At 43.0% G+C, this 21,770-nt stretch overlaps 2 pseudogenes; one reads left to right on the top strand and one right to left on the bottom strand.

Annotated features, from left to right (window-relative positions):
• LOC142451553 (aldo-keto reductase family 1 member C1-like) overlaps nt 1–14,612 on the bottom strand; it is a 30,439-nt pseudogene extending 15,827 nt beyond the window's left edge.
• Nucleotides 14,613–16,774: 2,162 nt separating this feature from the next.
• Nucleotides 16,775–21,557, top strand: LOC142451552 (transmembrane protein 276 pseudogene; annotated as a pseudogene).
• Nucleotides 21,558–21,770: the final 213 nt, after the last annotated feature.

Below are 21,770 nucleotides of genomic sequence, written 5' to 3'. Positions count from 1 at the left end.
CTACCCTCATGGTATCGCTACTTGCTTTATTGGTCCTGAGGGTTTTATCTGTCCTGGATTCCATGTGTCAAGAGACCTTACCTGTACCAGTGTACATACTCTAGTCTAGCCAGAATTTTAAGGTAGAACTGGGGTCATCACAGGGGTGGGAGGAAGCATTAAAGAACTAGAGGAATGTTGTGTGTTTCATCGTTGCTGTACTGCACCCTGGCTGGGTTGTCCCTTTCTTGTGACTCTTCTGGGAGGAGATGTTCAATTGTCTACAGATGGGCTTTGGGTATCCACTCTGTGCCCCCCTCATTCACATTTATATGATTGTTTGGGGTCTTTGGATGCTTGATACCTGATCCCATCGACACCTTGTGGTCACACAGGCTGTTATGCTTCTTTCCTGTGGGCTTTGTTGCTTCTCAGCTCGATGACTGCTTGTTTATCTTTAACCCTTTGAGACCTCAGACGCTATATCTTTAGATGGCTGGGCACTGTCAGCTTTCTTCACCACATTTGCTTATGGTCCCATTTTGATTTCAGTAAAAGTGTTGGGAAGGTCAACATCACAGAATGCCAGGCTATTGGAACAAAGGGCTCTGGCATTCAGGAGGACTTAAGTAGAGGCCCAATGTCTGAAAACAGGGTTTACAGTGAGAAATTTGGGCTTTATAGTAGTATTCATCAAAGATTTCTTCTAAATCATCAACACATTCATTCATGACATGACTAAACTGAAAACATGTGAACTATATTTGCTAACCAGAGTAAGACACACCCTAAATTACAAATAAAAGGAAGGAGTAGAAGTTAGGTAATTAATTAGGTTGATAAGAGAAGTGTACTTAGTTCCTTGAAATTGAGGAATTTCAAATACCGAAGTAGGAAGAACACCAACTGATTAGGAAACAACAACCGTAAAAAAACAGGAAATGAGATTACTGGGATTCCTAAAGACCATCATTGTTTAGCTGGGGACCAGCAGACTTGTTTCAGGAAAACTATAAGCCACCAGATTAAGCGTGTATCACATATCCCACGCGCCAGCGGGAGAGCTACAGAGCAAATTCACCGACTCAGGTCAAGAAGTGCTCTTTTCTTTTCCTTCTTGTGTTTCTCCAAGAGCATTTTCCTCATTTTTTGTTGATGACGCCGATTTCCATGGTTCAATAACCTGCAAACAAACATCACTATGTCTCCATTTTTAGGCTTTGCTACCTTCCAAGTATGGTAAAGAACTGCGCCTCACTTTAGTTCCTTAATGCTTACTTAGTGATTAATGTGTCACATAATTATGCCACTGGTGGTGGCAGGCACATTTAGAAAGTTGGTAGAAATGAAAATCATCCAAAGCTAATAATAGCAATCAGCTGTTCTGGCAAGTCATGGGCTTGCTGACGTAGATCATTCAATGATCAAAAATAACAAATTGAGAACTTTTATCATTTATTTTTGATTTAAATGTTCTAAAATGTCGGGAGCTGCGTGTCTCCCCACCCTGGATTTTAGCCATTGAATCTACTCTCACCATACAAACTGCCCAGAGATTTTTCTGCCCTTTGTTCCTTTCCCGCCAGAAGGTGGCTGCCCTGACCCTTGCTAGAATTGGTGATCTTTCACTAGCAGCTGCTATGCTCATTGGTCAATACATGTCTGATGGCATCTCCCCCCAGGCTCACCAGGAATGCTTCATTAGCATACTTACCTGTTTGATCAGTTGCCCGCCATCCCTTCCTTGTTTAAAGATGCTCGACTATTGGCTACCTCAGCTGTACCCTATTTTACATGTGACGTAATGGTGCCAGCCCTTCGCTGGCTATTTAAACCTCTGCTCTCAACTCAATAAATGAGGCTTGATCAGATTCCTGTCTTGCCTCCATTTCTTGCGCCCTTGCCCATCTTCATTCCCAGTCCCTTTTTCAGGTCCACATTGATGATGTCCGGCTGGACAGGACACCTGAAGACACAGGCAAGGTCCTTGCGGAAGTGACTCAACGCGCATGGATCCTAGTCCTGCAACATTGCCTTCCTTCTCTCAGTCTGCAACTATGATCTCGTGTAGAGTTCCTTATGAACTCTTGATCTGTGTTGAGGAAGAGACAACCTAATCCTGACTTATAGATGGCTCTGTGTGATATGCAGACACTACTCAAAAGTGTACAATGGAAGCACTGCCATCCTTTAATGAGATCTCTTGGAGTGACAGTGATGAAGGGAAATCTGTCCAGCTCATAGTGGACAGAACTTTGGCATTGCTTCTTGTTGTCCATTTTGCATGGAGAGATGACCAGGTATGAGACTGTATATGGAGTCATGGACTGTGGCTAACGTTTGGTTAGATATTCAGGGACTGTGGAAGGCACAGGATTAGAAAGTGACAAGGAGGCAGGGGGAAGAAGCATGCTGATGGAGCTCTTCGAACAGGCCAAAGACTTGAAGCTCCTTGCATCCTGTGAATTCCCACCAAAAGAAAACCTCACAGAGGAGATTTTAATGATAAAGCGGGTAGGGTGATTCCTTGTGTGGACAATGGTCAGACTCTTCCCTAGCCATTTCCATCATTGAACAAAGTGGCTAGGATGACAGGCATGGACGTATGCACGGGCTCCTTAACACAGACTTCTGCTCCCAGGCAGACTTGGCCACCGTTACTGCTGAGTGTCTAATCTCCCAGATACCATCACAGAGAGCCGGAAATAGCAGCACCATTCCTTGGATTGATCAGGCAGCAATCTGGTAGTAGGTAGGTCGATTACATTGGACTCTTTCCATCAGGGAAAGGGTATTATTTTGTTATTACTGGTATAGACACTTGGGGTAAGATTTTCCTTCCCGGATGCAAAGTTTTGCTAACACTACTATCAGAGAAGTTACAAAATGCTGTATCCACTGGCGTGGTATTCCGCATCTCGCCGTGGATCATTGCTGCGTATGATGTGAAACAGCTGGCTTGCTAGAGTGATGGACTAGCTTTCTAAAGGAGCACTTATGGGAGCATCTAAGTGACACTTCCTTCGAGAGTTGCTTCAAGGTTCTCCCGAGTCTAACATATGGTGCGACTATGGCCATAGCCCAGATTTAGGATTCTGTGAATCAAATGGGAGTGGTCCCACTCAATATTATCTGTAGTGTCCCATTCAAACATTTATTTTTTGTTTCCTGTCCTTGTGACCGTATGTTCTGTATGACTAGAAATCTCAGTTCCAAATGGAGGGATTGTCCTACCAGGAGACACAACACCGATTCTATTGAACCGGAAAGTAAGGATGCTACCTGGCGATTTTGGGCACCTGATGCCTCTGGATCAAGAGGCCCAAAAGGATTTGACTGTATTGACTGGTATGCTTGATCCTGATTTCCAGAGAGAAATTGGAGTGACAAGACATAATGGAGATGAAGAAATGTCTGTCTTGAATACAGGACTTTCCCTAGGACATTTCTTAGTACTACCATGCCCCGTGAGGAGCACTGGGGGCAGTGGTTTGGATGAGGATCGGCATATTTGGCGTCTGGCTAGGTAGATACAGACGGAGACACTGCCATTCACAACCCTCAACTAATTTATGGCAAAAGAATCTTAACGTTTTGGAGACTGAAAGCATGTCAAAATTATTAATTACTTCTAAGGGCTGGGATACTGATTATTTCAAACAATGACATATGAGACCTTCCAATTGGCAGCCCAGGGTGCTTTAACCACTGTACCACCAGGGCTCCTAATTTCAAATGAGGAGAGCATCAGAATGACCTGGATAGCTTTCATGAATTATCTCTTCTATGAAGCGATGTGCTTTTTACACAGCATCATAGAGTACATTGCAGCGAAATGTAGCATCTAAGTCTCAGTTTTATGCACAATCTTTCCATGCAGCCAAATTACCTTCTTGTTGAGCAAGAATGAGACAACCCTCGTGAGCATGTGCGTGTGCATGCACACACTCACACACACACACACACACAGCATCAGGGAAATCCATATGGACCTCAGATACCCTGGACCTTTGACAGCAAGGTAATGGCTTAGACCACAGCCCTGCTCCTCACCTGCATGTTCTCCTTGATCCTCCTCCCATTGAAACTCTTGGCCAGAACCACAACTCCACGCTGGATCTGGTATCGAATGGCAATCAGGGCCGGGCTTTGCTTGTATTTTTTTGCCAGAGCACCAAGAACCGGATCATCCAAGAGAACAGGGCTGTTCTGGTCCACCCTAGAAGGAAACGCAAAAATGCTGAACACACGAGGCCGAGTTGTCAATTTCTCAAGAAGCATCTGCAACAGACTAAGGTAGCTTCCTCTAGACCAGTTGTTTTCCAATTGTGTCCCTGGACCAGTTTCATCTGAATCACCTGAGAATTTTGTTAGAAATGCCAATTTTTTGTTTCATCCAGCTTTACTGACATTGACTCAGAGCTGATGGGAATCCAGCATTCTATGTTTAAAAAAAATCCTTGTAGGCATTTTGATGTTCTCTTGAGTCCAATAGAAGGAGGTCTGGTGGTGCAGTCGTTAAAGTGCTGACCTCCTAACCAGAATGTCTCACATGATATAATTTAAGATAATCCACATCCTAGCCTTAAAAGTAAGTAACTGCTTTGCTTCTTTAGACTTAAGTGTAGGCGATCCTCCTGAATCCCTAGGGCACTTTTCAGATACCTGTGTGCCCAGGCCAACTATTTATATTGTTCAGCCGCAGAAACCCTGCTTCCCTCTGGAAAAAACAAACAAGTAAACAAACTCACTGCAAAAGGTATCTTCTTAAGTAAACTGCCTTTTCAGAGAAGAATGGGTTCCAAGTGACATTTTAATGAACCTTTGAGAAACAGGCTGAAACTGCCCGGACTTCTGGGTCTCTCTTTGGTCCTCCTGGGATATATGAGCTGGTGCTGCCACATTTCTTTGGACTATACCTTTACCCACTGTGTTCCCCTGCCTTAGAGTTGTTGACAGAATCACAAATCTCTAATATTGTTTTTAACTTTGTTTCTGTTCTCAGAAATGGTATTTTTTTTTACATTGACTATCCATAACCTGACCCATAACGTGAAAACATTGGCTAGGTAATGGGATTATAAAGAAGTCATCCTGCAGTTTTGCATCTCCATTTTATCCAAGGAGCTGAACGTTAACACCAGGGAATAGCGTATACTCACTGCCATGGAGTCAGTTCTGACTCATGGAGACCCTGTAGGACACAACAAAACTGCCCGTGTAGGTTCGAGGCTGTAACTCTGAGGGAATAGAGAGCTCCTCTTTCTTCCTTGGAGCTGGCTGGTGGTTTCAAACTGCTAACCTTGAGGTTAACAGCCCAACATGTAACCACTACACCACCAGGGATTCTAGGGAATACGGTATGGTATAGTTAATTAAAAATGTTTCTTCAATAATGGTATTTTAGATGCCCATCTGCCCATTACTCCCCCATTGCCTCCCGCCAGGGTCCCTCCCCACTTGTGTTAATCACCAGTTTTTGTCTCGGTGAGATCCTAGAGCACTGTAGGCAGCCAGGACAATATCCTTAGACTTGCAGAAATCCAGTCATTTGCTTTGATTCAGATGAGGGTGGCATTCCACCTGCAGAATGACAAGGCAGCACAAATGCGTCGGATTACATAAACACGTGGTAGTAAAATGTAAGGGAAAATAAAAGAGTTAAAGAAATCGAATAAAAGATCTGTAAAGTTGAATTTGGACTAGAAACACTAACATGAACTAATGATTTAAAAACGTATTTTTTCTTTCTCCACAGAGAGAATCAAAAGCACCCGTGTTTTAGAGAAGAAATACCTCTATTGACCAGTTCTTGACTACTAAGTACCAAATACTATCACCTACCCTCAGGAGAGAAGAGAGGATTTCTTAGCTTTGGATGTCAAGTGGTGCCAGAAACCACAAAAGTACTCAAAAAGGATAAAGGAAAGAGTTTGGTGGGTAAAATTTAGCATCAAAATGAATAACCATAACCTATTGCTATTGAGTTGATTCCAGCTCCTCGTTGCCCTGCAGGACAGAGTAGAACTGCCCCATCGGGTGGGTTTTGAAGGCTGTAAATACCAAGGAAGCCAGGTGCCACCTGTTTCTCCTTCTGAGTGACTGGTTTGCGCTGCTAATCTTTAGGTGAACAGTTGAAAACTTTAACCACTGTGCCGCCAGGGCTCATTCCAAAGGAGCGATGACTAAGGTAATTTCTAAGACATTTAATAAATAAAAATCTCTAAGTCCACATGGATGAGAGGCAGACAGACAGACAGAGAGAGAGAGAGAGAGAGAGAGAGAGAATAAAAAAGTTGTGCTCATTGATAGTGGTTATTACAGAAATTGTTTTCTTTGAATATTCATAATTAAATGATAAGAATTAATTACATAATTAAAGGATACTAATTATATAATTCAAGGATAAGAAATACTTTTGTCCTGAGTTAAGAGGGAATATTATTGCTTTACAGAAAAATGACAGGTAAAAGTAGTCTAAAGATTAGGAAAAATCTCTATTTACAAACATTATAAAATAAATGATTGAAGTAAATGTCATCAATGGATAATGTTTATCCATGTTAAGTATACATTTATCCATAAATTTATGAAACTCTTTCATGTCAAATGATCGGTTATTCTGGTACTAGCTAATTGTAAAAAGGGAAAACATGATTACAAAGAAGAAATCAATCTATCATTGACTTAACCAAATGCTGAAATTTTACATTGCTAGTAGTGGGACAAACTGTCAATATGTGCCTCTTGGTGGAATGTAATTTGAAAGACACACCAATTTTGGGACCATGTAACAAAAAAAGTGAACCCTAGTATAAACTACAGGTTTTAATTAATAACAGTGTATTGATATAGGTGTATCACTTTCAGCAAATAAATATCCCAGGAATGCAAAATGTTAATAATAGGAGAAACAATGTGAGGGAGAAGAGGGAGCATATGGAAACTGTTTTTACTTTCTGTTCAGTTCTGCTGTAAACCTGATGGGTGGGGGAAGCTCACCTGGTTGCAGACAGGCTTGTATTTGAGCCCTGGCTTGTTCAGAAGCATCTCTAACTGCTTGTGGTTAAAGTTGGACACTCCAATGGACTTGGTCAATCCTGCATCCTTACACTTCTCCAGGGCCTGGGGGAGAAGGAGTCATGTGGAATCATTTGTGGGATTTGGCCATAAAACAAAGGAGAGTTAACAACAACGAAAGGCAAACGCACTGCCGTTGAGTTCTTTCCCACTCACAGTGGGTTATGCATTGGTCTGCTCCCCACCAGGCCAGCTGTTTGAAACCACCAGCTGCTCTGAGAGAAAGGTGAGGCCTTCTACTTTTATAGAGATTCACAGTCTCAGAAACGCACAGGGGCAGTTGGACTCTGTCAGACAGGGTCACTATGGGAAATGAGAGCTAGAACCTGTAAAATGAACAGGTATCACGGGAAGATCATGAAACTGAATGGCATTGTCATGAAGAACAAAAGTAATATACATAAACTGTGAAATAATATGTTGGCAATTGAATGATTAAAAAAATAATATATACTTAGGAAATAGGAGACTGCCTGAACTTTCTCTATCTCACATTCCAATAAGGCTCACTTACACACGTGTCTATTGAAACATTCCATATGTGGGTAATGAATTGCTAAAGCCAATGAAGCATATTCTTTTTATCCCAGGAGCAGCCTTGGAAAGAATTGATTTTCCCTTGAGCTGTCTCTCCCTGGTGGCATAGCGGTTATGCATTGAGCTGCCAACCACAAGGTCATCGGTTTGAACCCTTGAAGTCAGCTCTGCAGGAGAAAGAGGAGGCCTATCATTCCCCTAGGGAGTTACTGTCTAGGAAACTCACTAGGGTAGTTCTACCCTGTCCTACAACGTCTCTATGAGTCAGAATTGACTGGAAGACAGTGAGTTTGGTTTTTGGTTTATTAAGCACTGGTCTCCCTTACTTTTCCTTTACTTCACAGGTTACTTCCCTGCCTAGAGTCTTATGATCTCCCTGACCTGAAACATCGAAGGGTTCCACCGCTTAGTCCTATGATCTCAAGTGACCTACTCCTTTCCATGGTTTTAAATTTTATCTCTATGATGAAGTATCATAAATTAATCTCTCCATCCTAGACAAATCCCACAAACCTACATAGTCATAGGTTTATGAATATGTTGCGGTTACTTTTTCAGGCACTAGCTCTAAGCAGATTTGACTGCTTAGTTATCGTCTCTATAGGTAGGTCACTTTTCCAAATCCAGATTGTAAAGATGAGAAAAGTGAGGTTAAGGTCCATAGATAGACTTTCTCATGGTCATACAGGTACAAGATGGGAATCAGGTCCCCCCTCTCCCATCTTCCTTATCTTTGCTGTCTCCTCCAAGCACTCACCTCCCATGTGACACAAATATCCACTGTGTCAAATAGTGCTTTTCATGTTCATCTTGTGGTATAATTTCCTCCCCAGGCTGGAATGCAAACAGACATTATTATTATATCACAAACACTCCCTCTATCTTTAGCCGTGCTGTGCGCTATTTCTAGGGCTGGGACACTAAATCTTCATGAGGGAGATAGAGCGAATCTCCAGATGGTAATATCTCCAGATGTTAATATTTTCAAAATAGTTTGTGTACAGGGTTCTAAGAGATGTCTTTTAAAAGACAGGCTTTCTATAATCCCTTTCATCTAATGTTCTTTTGAATAAATGTCATATCACTCAGCATTAAATGGGACTCATATTTGACTGATGTTATCTTTCTCTGTTGGGGCTACTCAAAAAACATGGAATTTTTTTCAAAGTTATGTATTTCTTTTTTTTTTTTTTTTAACAAAACAACCTTATAACCCTCAAAGTACTCTCTATTACACTTAATACAGTGTTCAAATCTGTGATTCCATTCTTGGAAACATTTTTCGAACTCATCTGTTTGGATGGCTAAAGCACCTCCCTCATTTTTTTCTTCACCTTTACCAAGTTGTCAAATCGCTGTCCTTTCACGTCCCTCTTAATTCAGGAAACTAAAAGAAGTTGCACTGAGCGATGTCAGGTGCGTCAGGGGCATGGAGCAAGAGAGGCACACTTTTTTTTGCCAAAAAACGGGCACACTGAGATGGCTGCGTGAGCAGCTACACTGTCGTCGTGGCAAAACTAGACTCCATCTGACACAAATCAGGCCTTTTTGTTGTTGCTGTTGCACACTGTTACACAGTCTTTTCAGAACCTCTAACTAGAAAGCTGGATTAACAGTCTGACCTGGTGGACCAAACTCCAAATGCACTATGAGTTGACATTTTTGTCAGTTCAGGAAGTTGATGGATGTCAGAACAAGTTTTGTCATCAATCTACATTTCACCTGTTTTTGAAACGTGAAAGCCATTCATACACTTCGTTTTTTTTTCCTAGAGTGCTATCCTTGTGAGCTGTATTCAACATCACAGCAGTTTCTGTGGCATTTTTCTCGAGCAGGAAACAAAATTTCACAGTCACATATGTGCTCTTAAACTGGCCATCACAAAAAACGAGGTTTGAGTGAAACTGCTCTTATGAAAAAATTCACTGTGACCAGAGAGAACCTTGCCAGGTGACACCACTGGGTGCACTAGCTCAGAGAGAGTTGCCAGATGCTTGCCTAGTGGGAAAAATGCATACTACAAAAGCTCCACCCTGCCTAGAACAATTCCAGGTGTTTTTTGGTAATATATATATATAATATATTGCAATATATATCATGAATGTTTCTCTTCTGCTTGGAAAGGCAATAAATAAGTCACGTGTCCTTAATTTTCAGCAATAATAGGTTGCAATATAAATGCAGACGGAGATCCCTGTAACCACATGATGGGACAAGGGTAGGAACATGTACCAAACATAGTCAATCTAGAATCATTAATAATTATTTAGGATACTTCCCCAGTGTAATAGGCCATACCCTCTTCTATGAAAATCTTAATCCAACCATCCATGCAAGATAATGTTTATACTGACACTGGAAGTGAATTAGGTTTAATGGTGAAAACTGCTGACCTTCAGAGGCAATGGGAAATGAATAAGGTAGAGATCGACATAGTCTAGCTGGAGTTTTTTCAGTGAGTTTTCTAAGGCTGGCCAAACCAACTCAGGTCTATGGAAAGTAATCCAGAGCTGCAAAGATTAAAAATGGAAGTTGTGTTTAATTAAATTTTAATTTAATGAGGAAATATTGAAACAGAAGACATAGGCATTATGACAGCTTTCCTGGTTTTTTCCTTACCAATGCAGTTCCCAGTTTCTGTAAAAATCTCTCCTAATTAACCCCCATGATGGTCCTGTATCTTTAAAGAATTTCTACCAGTAATACCCACTTTAGAATCCCCTCAAATAGTCTCCATAACCTTCTGAGTTGATCTCTTTGCCTTGAATTTAACTGGCTCAGCAGATCTCTATAGAAACGTACAGACCTGATTTTTGAGGGTACTCTAAGGACATGAAGACAAGTGTATCATTGAGACCTTGCTTCCAGTCATCCAATGATTACAGAAATGTATGTAAACACATTTGTTTGGTAATAAGCTCATGCTTTTATGAACCAGAATCATAGTAACAATATTTTATGGCAGTGGTTCTCAACCTTCCTAATGCCTTGACCCTTTAATACTGCTTCTCATATTGTGGTGACCCCGCCCCCCCCCAACAGATTATTTTTATCGCTACTTCATAACTGTAATTTTGCTATTGTTATCAATCAGGTGGCCCCTGTGAAAGGGTCATTCAATCCCCAAAGGGGTCATAACCCATAGGTTGAGACCTGCTGCTTTATGATTTATCCACATATCTCTAAAGGAGATAGAAATTGTGCCTTCTGTTGGTTGAAAATTAGACAAAACTCCAATTCTTCTTGTGTTTTTCTTCTACCCAACAATCTTATATAAATATTATAGTTATTTTGAATATATTTTTAGTACATATACCGAATAAAAGGAGGAAATTACTTAAGATAAAAATTTTTATCAAGCCACAATTCTGCCTATCATTGTAATTATTTTAAATAAAATACCCAAAGCAATTTCACAAACGTTGTCAAAGTTTAACCTCAATTAGTCCTATGAGGGAAGAGTTAGTATCCATTTAAAATCCATAACTGCAAGAAAAAATGTTTTAAACGTGTCAATAAGTTATCAGCACAATTCAAGAAACATTAGCTGTTTCTTGTTTGATACTCAGATAGCACTAGTGTATTGTTTGCTGTATTAACAGATGTCAAACCAGAGTTTCAGAATGTTAATAAATTTTACCATGGCACGCTGATAATAAAAAAAGTAAGTGAACCGTAGATTCTATCATCCCTGTCAAGTGACAGCCTCAGAACATACAATATTTTAAAGTCACAGAATTTGAGCCAAATAATTGAGAAGCCATCACCCATTTTTCTATTGTTATTAGTTTTGTACATGTGCATGTATGAATGAAGGTTAAGCAAATAAGCATAGTTCACCAAACCACTCAAACTTATTTAGTCAATTTCCATATGCAGTCTTTTCTTAACACATTAACTACACATAGAACCTTGGACATGTAGAATGTCTTCTCTCTTCACAGTGCCATCAGCAATCTTGCTTTGGATGGCTCATCCAACTTCCTCTTCATTTTTGTACAGATGAGCAGAATCAATATGATGAAACCCGGCATCAATAGCCAGCTTGGTTGCTTTCTCAGCCTCACTCTTGGGCACCTAAGGGGTAAAGACATTGGGCACGAGTTTACTGGATGAGCGGTAACTGGTGCCATAAGGACTGAGCTTCACCACAATGAACCATATCCTCATGTCTTGGGTTAGTTCTGCATGTAAGTTACCCAATGGTTTGCTTGGAATTGCTTCATTTCTAGTTATTTCTAGTTCAGAATTCCCTTCAGTTTCAGGAAAGTTGGGTAGTTTTCCACTGGCTTTGGAGTCACTTCGTGGCTAAATAATTTACAGCACATGGTTGTTTCCATGAGTGTGATTTATTAGAGTGAAATGACAAAAATAAGAGGTATAAAATATATAATATAGATTCATGCCTAAGACACATAAACTAATCTTAAACTTCCATAGCTAAAAGGATTAGTAAAGTAGGTGTCTGCCCTGAAAATTAAGGCTAATTCAATTAGGGAAGATATAACTATAGTGAAATTCAAATGAGTGGCTTTTCTACTAAAAGTTGGACATGTGGTTTAGAGAGTGTTGAATAAAAGGCAAAAAAAAAAAAAAAGAGGAAATAAAGGGGAGGAGACCAGTCAGTCCGTGCAGTGTAGCAACAATGAAACATACAACTTTCCTCTAGTTCCTAAATGCTTCCTCCCCTCCCCAGGCCCTATATCATGATCCCAATTCTACTTTACAAATCTGACTAGACCAGAGGATGTACACTGGTACAGATAGGAACTGGAAACACAGAGAATCGGATGATCCCTTCAGGACCAGTGGTGAGAGTGGCAATACCAAGTGGGTTGGTTAGAGGGAGAACCGATGATAAGGATCTACATATAACCACCTCCCTGGGGGACGGACAACAGAAAGTGGGTGAAGGGAGACGTTGGACAGTGTAAGATATGACATAATAATAATTTATAAATTATCAAGGGTTCATGAGGAAGCAGAAGCAGGGAGGGAGGGAGGAAAATGAGGAGCTGATGCCAGGGGCTTAAGTGGAGAGCAAATGTTTTGAGAATGATGAGGGCAAGGAATGTACAAATGTGCTGTCCATAATGGATGTATGTATGAGCCCTCAATAAAATGATTAAAAAAAGAGAAAATAAAATGTTTGTCATGCTTTTTAAGGTGACTTAGAGAACTTGTTTTTCAACATAACCATCAGGAACTAGACACGCAGTTACTCAGGGCTTACTGCCCTCTGCTGGCCCCACCCATGCTCCCTTTGGAGATGCATGAGCTTGAGGGTGCTACCACTTGGGAAGCTTCAGGGCCATGCGTGAGTTTTCTCCCTCCCTCATTCTCCTTTGCACTCCTAAGTAGAAAAGTCCTGTCTTTGTTCTCCACAGTATCTCTGGAATATTTCCTTTCATGTTGCAGATAGGAAAAGTGAGACCTAAAAGTTCAGCCACTAATCCCTTGGCATACAGCTAAGTAGTCTGAAAGATAAATTTGTAATGCAGACGATCTGACTTGTAATCTACTCAGCTGTCCCTTTTGTTCCCTCTTCTGTGAAGGGACCAACTCTACCTATTTGCCTCAGATATATGGTACATTAATAAGAAGACTTGGTATATATAAGTCTCTGTGTTAGTCTGGGTACTTTAGAAAAACAAATCCACAGAAACTCATGTATAAGAGAGAATTTTATATAGAGGTTAAATGTGCATCAAGAAAAACATCCCAACCCAGTGCTGCCCAAGCCCACAAGTCCAACGTTAACCCATATGTCCAACACCAATCCACAAAGTCCTCCTCCATCTCACAAAACAGACACTATAATGCTGATGGCAGGAGGAAAGCCGAGTCAGTGAGCGTGTAAGCATCTTAACACTGGCAGGGTCTCCACACGGCTGCTCCAGCACCCAGGGCTGCATCGGGGTAGGTCCATGTGGCTTCTCCTTGGGGATGTTTTGCAAGAAATCAGCCTTGCCAGCTGAAGCAGGGAACTGCTAAGGTAGCTGCACCCTGCTCCAACCATCACAAAGCAGGAGACCTGGAGAACTAGAAAGGCGAGGCTCACTGAGCCATTTATCCCTCCGCCCTTTATTTAACCCCACATGTGTTTATTGGCCAGGTTGGCACAATAAACTAACAAGCTCAGTCTGTATGTAGCTTTTCCTTTAAAGAGATTTTATTTTATATTTCCTTTCAGAATGAGACTCATAGTGAGGGACACTTGACTCTGTCCAGGTGTCTGATGCTCAGCACCCAAACCGTAAGTCTCTTCCACTGTTCTTCAGGCACCTTCATTTCTACAGCCCTTTACCCCAAAGACTGCTCTGTATCATGTGTCATTGGCGAGCTCACTGCCACTGAGTTGACTCTGACTCTGAGAGCCATGGTGACACGGGGGTTGTAAGTGGGGCTGATAACTACAAGGTCAGTAGTTTGAAACCGCCAGCCACTCTGTGGGATGAAGATGATGTTTTTCTATCCCTGTACAGAGTTACTTCAGAAACTCACAAAGGCAGTTTTGCTCTGTCCTATAAGGTGGCTATGCGTATGGTGTCTCATTGGCCGGAAGAACTATTTGTTGGGTCATAGAAATGTACAGAGAAAGCCTTCCCATTGTAGTCAGTCTCATGATAAGGCAGCTGGCAGTTTTTGACGGGCGAGGTTAATCTTCCCTGGCAAATTGGAACACTGATGAAAACAGAAGGGTAAACTAAGGCCCACAATATTCTGTTGGTGACCCTGCATGAGACCCAGAAACACTGAGTAGGCAGTAAACTTTCCCATTATGTCCATGGAATAGCAGGAGCCCGATGGAACTGAGGCCCCCACCCCACAAGTCACACTGAAACTGGAGCTGTGACTCCAACCCAGTCTGCTGCTACACATCTTGGCGCTGTGTCCATTTGAGTCTTCAACCAAAAGACATCCGCGCTTACCTCAGCTGGGGCATATGTACCAAAGCCCAGGATAGGAATGTGGTGGCCATCGTTTAGTTTCATGCACCGAGGTTTGAGGTCCATCTTCTGTGCTGGTCTAGCTAGCCACAGCCTGTGTTCTTTCCTCTGCGCTCCCCAGAAATAAGGATAACAGAAAGGATAATCACTTGGTGCTGGCAACGCACTCAGTGCCAGTGTCAACGCCTTTCAAAAGGAATGTAAGGAGGGGCCAAGCTTAAAGCAATATTACACGAGTGAAACTGTCCCAATGTGACCAATTTTTTTCATGGAAGCGAGTTCCTGATTAGTCTTTAATGACAAAAGAAGTATTGGTGAATTTTCTCTTCGGAATCTACCGCATGTTATGTAAAGTTATAAGTAGATATTCACTGAGTAAGCTTTGTCCTTTTGTTAGACTAGGGACCCTAGTGACATAGTGGCTACGTGTAAGAATATGATCCACATGGTTGGCAGTTCAAAACCATCAGCAGCCCCTTGGGTTGGGTTTTCTCCTCCTGTAAACAGTTCCAGTCTCAGAAACCCATTGGCATCGGTTATCACAGTGAGTATGGTTAGACTAGAAGTCTCCACATAATAGTCTCTTCGTCGTGTTACTCATGATGATGCCAACATTCCAGTATCGTGTATCACACATGTGCACTCACACCCACACATAGACATGCATACAAACTGTTTAAATAAATGGTTCATGAGCTATTTTGAGAAGTCAGTCCTCTATAGAGACTCAAAATCAGAAATGAAAAGCATAATTTTCCCCATTCTAAATATTATTTTTCCACCTGCTTTCTTTATTTTGCAATAAAAACATCAGGTACTGGCAAGGCTTCAACAGAACAAAGGAGAAATCTGGTATCGTCTTTTCTGAAGTTTAACTGATTAACAGTCTTGCAGCGTCATTTTGTAATATCCAAAAAGAGCCGTGCAGTTATTCTCTTTCACCTGTTATGTAACTTTTAGAAAAAGACTATAAGTAACCAACCAAGAGTGAAGGCAAATTGTGCATATAATTTACAATCTTGCTTTGCAATGTCCCCAAAAGGAAAACTTTGAATCAGCTGAGTTTACTATGAATTTGGGAAATGTGATATGCACCATAATTCATCGATACAATAGAATATAATGAAGTCATTAAATTCTATTTAGGTAGCATTTAAATGTAGAACAAAAGAATATTCATATGATGATTACACAACCAGAGTGAGCATGAGGCCGCAGAGTAATAGCCCAGGGCTATGTAGTATGCATGAATAGAAGGGCCCGGCCCCAACTGTAAGCTGTAGTCATGTGTGAACAGCAGGACTGTGGGTGACCACTCATTCCTCGATGGATACTTCTAAAATTATTATGTTTCACATTTTTAGTTACAAAGGGTCCTGCCTCACAACAACTGAATACAAGAGAGTTTCTTGGCAGATGCTGACTCTCGATGTTGATCTCAAACTGCCTTTGTTGACCTGGCATAGACCTCAGCAGCTGCATCTTCTTTGTTACTTTCCCATCCAGAAAGAAACGCCTCCAGAAAGCGAGGTCTCTTCGAATGTAACACAAAGCTGGAATCTCAGAAGTCTCCTGGCATTGATCTGGGCTGGATTTCCTGGACACTGCTACTATTCATCCTGTCTCTTGAATTTAATTTTTGGGACAACATTTGCACTTAAGATGGTAGCAAATCCAGAACCAGGAACATCTCAAGTGGCCTAATTAGGCAATTGCATATGCCATAGCTCATTAAAATATCTATTGGAATGACCTGGCCTTCGGACCATAATTATCTGCTTCCCACCTTATTCCTAGCTCTTCCGAGATGTCTTAAAACACCCTTCAGCTGTGACCTGTGGTTCTCTTCTGACTGCTAGCAGACTCGCATTTCCCATAGAACACATCAGAAATAACAGTTGTGATTCGGTGGGCAGGATGATCCTTAGTACCCTATGCATGTGTCCCGAAGCATCTCAGGTACTTCTCCCTTTCTTGTTTCTCAGTACCACCTGCCACTATTAACAATTCAAGCCCTCTTTCTGTGCTTCCATAGCTCCAGGAAAAAGAAAATCTTGGAGTAGGATTAATTTACACACTTACAGATTGTCAAGGCTTAATGGAAATACTGAAGACCAATTCAAAGCATAGAATGTGCTATGGCATGACAATGGATAAAAAAATTATCATTGGAAAGGGGATTTCTATCAATCTGTGAGAAATTTTCTCAGATTTTCAAAAGAAAAAAAATGCTCCAGGATGAATTTGTGACTAAAACAGAATACAGATCTCCATTGGCATTCATCCAGCCTGGGTCCACTGAGAGAAACTCCACCGTGTGGTGGACTAATGACTCCATTGTGCTCGAAATTTTTCCTTACAGCGGGCACCCGACCTTCCACCCACGAATTCAAGTGCACAAAAAGTAAGTACAGTTCTGTTTTCTTGAAATTGGTTTGATTTGGGCTATTTCTACCTTGATTATTCATAGTGAATATCATGAGGGTTGATACTACTGTCTCAGAGACTGTAAAGCGAGACACTGGACTGCCCCTCTGGCCACTGTTCACGCTGAGAAATTGATGTTGTAAGTCCTTTGGTGTGTAAGACCTGAGCCGATGTGGGGGCCTGTGCTCTGTGGCTCAGCTCTCAGGTTGGCTTCAAAGGGGAGAGAGCAGTTTCTAACTTGAGAACTCAGGGTGTGTCACAAGCAGCAACTATCCTCAACTATCCTGGGAGAAAGCACCCGTTTTAATCACTCAAGGTCAAAACAAAAACAAAATGAGAAACACCACAAGTGAGTGGAATCCAAGATGAAGAACTTTCTTGTGTGTATTACAATTCCGGAGGTTAAATGTGTGTGTGAGGGTCTCAGTCATGTCAATTATTCATGTGCGCCTGTCCCCTAGTTTCCTGGGTCTTTCAGGATTCGTTTGCATCCCCCTGATTGTAAACCAGTCCCCACTTGGTATGTCTTCCCACTGTTTGTGTGTCTCTCTGGATATTTTTATCTTTGTAGAAAACATCATTCAGAAATGATTAGGTTTAGGTCTGACTTGACTATAGCAAAATCTCATTTACATAAAAAGAAACTGTGTTAGTCTGGGTAGACTAGGGAAACAAATTCAGAGTCACTCATATGCGTATAAGAAAGAGCTTTACCCACAGAGAAGAAGCACATGGCCTAAGCAAATACAAGGTGTTGAATGGACCCTGTAGCAGACAGCAAGGAACAAAAACAATCATTGTGTGATCCCCTTCCTCACATAATCGCTGAAGACGAAAGTGTGCATAAGCAAGTGTGCTGAAGAAGGCTGATGGTGCCCGGCTACTGACAGATAAAGCGTCTGGGGACTTAAAGGCTTGAAAGCAAACAAGCGGCCATCTAGCCCAGAAGCAACCGAGCCCACATGGAAGCAGCACACCAACATAGGTGACCATGAAGGACAGAGGAGACCAGGTCTCCAACATCAAAGGTGGGGTGGTGGTGAGAATCACATCACCGTGAAAGAGGGGGAGTGCATGATGGGGACCCAATGCCCATCTGTAGACAGCTGGACACCCCTTCCAGAGGGGTAGTGTGGAGGAGATGGGCCACTCAGGGTTCAGTGTAGCAACAATGAAACTCAAAACCTTCCTCTAGTTCCTGAATGCTTCCTCCCCTCCCAATCAACATGACCCCAATTCTACCTTGCCTTGCGGACCTGGTTAGACCAGAGGATGTACAGCGGTGCAGTGGGGATCTGGAGGCACAGGGAATCTAGGACAGACGAACCCCTCAACACCAGCGGTGGGAGTGGCGACACCAGGAGGGAAGGGGGTGTAGAAAGGGAGAACCGATCTCGGAGATCTATGTGTAACCTCCTCTCTGGGAGATGGCAATTGGGAGGCGGGTGAGGGGAGACGCCGGGGAGTGTAAGATAAGATATAATAATTATTTATAAACTATCAAGGGACCAGGGATGGGATCGGGGAGGGAGGGGGACGGGGAAATAAAAGGGAAACCGAGCTGATTCCAGGAACCCAAGTGGAAGGTGAATTATGAGAGTGACGAGTGCAACGAATGTATAAGGGTGCTTTGCTCAATTGATGTATATACAGACTGTGATAAGAGCCTTATGAGCCCCAATAAAAAGATTAAAAAAGAAAAAAGAAAGAGCTTTATATACAAGCGCGATGAATATTGAGAAAATGTCCCAGGCCAGTCCAGATCAAGTCCATAGGTCTGATATTAGCCCATATGTCTGATACCAATCTATAAAGTCCTCTTCAGACCCACAAAACACATGCAATGATGCCGAATGCAGGAAGATCACAGCCCAGTGGGTGGGAAGTCTTGTGGATCCAGTGGCAGTGGAAGCATCTCAGCACCAGCAGGGGTCTCCACGTGGCTCCTCCAGCTCCCAGGCTCTGGCTGCATCAGGGGTGCTTCATTTGGCTTCTCGTAAGAAATGTTTCTCGGAGTGAGCTGGTGTCCGCCTCCAGCAAACTATTTATCTCCTTAGCACCTCCAAATGAGGTCATCAAGCTGTGACCTGATGGACAGGTGAACTCCACCCCTTCACTTGTAAGCCTCAAATTGACAACCAATCATGTAACTACCACAGAAACCCAATTTCAAACAAGGCTAGATGAACATATGCAGTCCAACATAATTGTTTTGGAGGGGCCTATTCAATCCCATCATGAAAAAGTTATTTTCTCATTGTACAGATAATGGACATACTCTCTCAGTGAGTGTCTGAAAGAATTCAAAATGTGAGCACAATTAGTTAGCCTTCAAACCGATGGAGGAGAGTTGAGCAAGTATATTGAATGTTTGATAACTTACTGTATTTGCTCACAAGTGTTTGCTGTTTACCCAGGAACACTGGTCATTCGTGTTCCTGATCTGGGATCCATTTGCTTTGGTCTTGCATGTCAGAGAAGAAACCTAACTTCCTAGAACCACGATCTGGAGGAGGAGTAGTGAACTGAGCTCCAGACATCAGTTCAAGGCGGCTCATTCCTAACAACTCAGCAAACACCCGGGGTGTTACCATGGTGGCAATGTCCCCAAGTACTTTAGGGGAATGCTATGTGCCTACCTGGTGGCATTAATGCATTGCATTGTGCCGCGGAAACCAGGGATTCCGAAGGAATCAATTGATTTTGACGACAACTGTCAACATGCCTGAGCCTCACACCAGGTGAACCTAGTTGTCATCCAAGGTTACCTTGCCCTATTCCATTGCATTCATAACGTACAGAAAGCCTTATCTACTTGCATAGCATCTACCCCAGCATCATCTCCAAGCAAGGGACTCACTTCACAGCAAATGAAGTGTGGAAATGGGCCCATGCTCATGGAATCCACCCGTCTTCCAATGTTCCCCATCAGCTGGAAACAGCTGACTTGAGAGGAGTGGACTTCTAAAGACACAATTACAGCATCAGCAACATGGCAACACCTTGCAGGGTTGGGGCAATAATTCATCTCAAATGTGGCCCAAATATGTTCAGCCTGCTCATCCCCTGCAGGGAGCACCAGACAAAATTTAGGCGTTCTGTAAAGCATTTTAGCTAAAAATGTAACCAATGTTAAAAATTTAAAAATTTACATAAAAGTGCTATTTCAGCAAGTAAAGCCCTAAGGACTCAATCACCTTATGCGTATGTCATAGTAAATAGTTCCAGTCAATACTTCACGAAGATGTGATTTTTGTTAGTTTTTTTAACATTGCCTTTAGGCATCTGAAAGATATGTTTTGGGATCTCCCCATCCCCCCGCTGAGGAAAATAGATGTAATCTTTCCTAAATGCAGACACATGACAGTAAGTCACTTTGAATGCTGGCTCAAAGTGTTTTATGTGAAAACGATGCTAAAAGACACAGTAACGTTATCCTAGTACATTAAAACAATTCTCCTATTTGACAGTTTAAGCCAAGTCCTTTATAAAGGCCATATAAAGTGTGGGGGGGAAGTACTTTTAAAAAATGTTGAATATAGGCCTTGGCCTTGCTCTCAGGCCAGCAGCTAGGACCTGGAGAACTCAGCCAAGGCCAAGTAGGTCTGGTCTCCTGATAGTAGCTTCATCCAGAGCTAGGGAACTGCATGGCCAGGCCAGCTGACACCCCAGAGGCCTGGTCCAGAGAACCAGCCTGCAACTGGCCTGGCCGAAGGAGGCACGCCCCTGCAATCCCTCTTCCCAACTCTGTCCTCATCACCCACCTCCCCTGTCTAATGCCCATTCAGGCTCTAACGCATTCCCCAGCACCCTTCATACCCGCACCGCTTCCCTATGGTTTTCAGGCCTAATTAGAGACTTCTTCCCCACTGTGGTGCTCCCACCCCTCCTCCTGGCCTCAGGGCCCAGGAAAGTTAAGGGCCGACCCCACCCCACACTTAGACATGGGGTTCTGCAGGAGAGCTGCCGGCATCTGTGCTCTCTCTGCAAAGTTGAGGATCCCCTTCCCAGGCTTCTCCTCAAACTCCCTACCACCAGGACCCCGAGTCTGAGTCAGGGTACAGCCCTCTCCCACCGGGTGCTTGGTATGGCGTCTCTGCACACAGCTGTGCGCGCAGCCCAGGCAAGAGGAGGGGGCTGAGGCTGGCTTCTTGCTCCAAGCTTTGGCCGCCACCGCCATGCTCGCCCCAGGCCTGGGCACAGATGAAGATGGCCTCCCTAGAGCCTGGACACCGTAATCAGCCTGCCTTCGATTTTCACTGGGTGAATGGGGACCTCTCTTAGGCCAATCTGCTGCTGGCAGGGGGCATGATGCTGGCGGTGGCTGGTGACCACTTCAGTGCTGAGGGCCAATCTGTGGCTGGCCAGGCACCAGTGCTGGTGGTCCTGGTGACCATTCTCCGTATGGCTGTTTCCACAGTCAACATTTACGGCACGTGGGGTGGTGTGATGCTGGGGACAGCTGGCCTCTTGAGCCGGCTGGAGGACGGCAAACTGCTCTTGCTGCCCAAAGAGGATATCTGCCGATGGTCACTGACTACAGACATTTGGGTCTATCGCAGTGCCCTGCACACGCAGGAGTGACAGTGGGGGCCCTGAGCAGAGCTGCACCCCTGTCTCCCACCACTGCCTCCTTCTGACTCTAGAAGACTTGTGGGTTTGCTTAGACCAGAGTCACAGTGAACAGTTCAGGCACGGGTTGGGGCCTGATTCTGGGCTGGGCATGGCTGTGGGTCTACAGCATAGACTCCAAAACTCGCTTGGCACAACACTCCCTTTTTAGAAAATAATAACTCG

This window comes from Tenrec ecaudatus, chromosome 6, assembly GCF_050624435.1.
Source record: "Tenrec ecaudatus isolate mTenEca1 chromosome 6, mTenEca1.hap1, whole genome shotgun sequence".
NCBI lineage: Eukaryota > Metazoa > Chordata > Mammalia > Afrosoricida > Tenrecidae > Tenrec > Tenrec ecaudatus.
The sequence above is the reverse complement of the archived record's forward strand: the minus strand, read 5'-3'. Positions and strand labels throughout refer to the sequence as shown.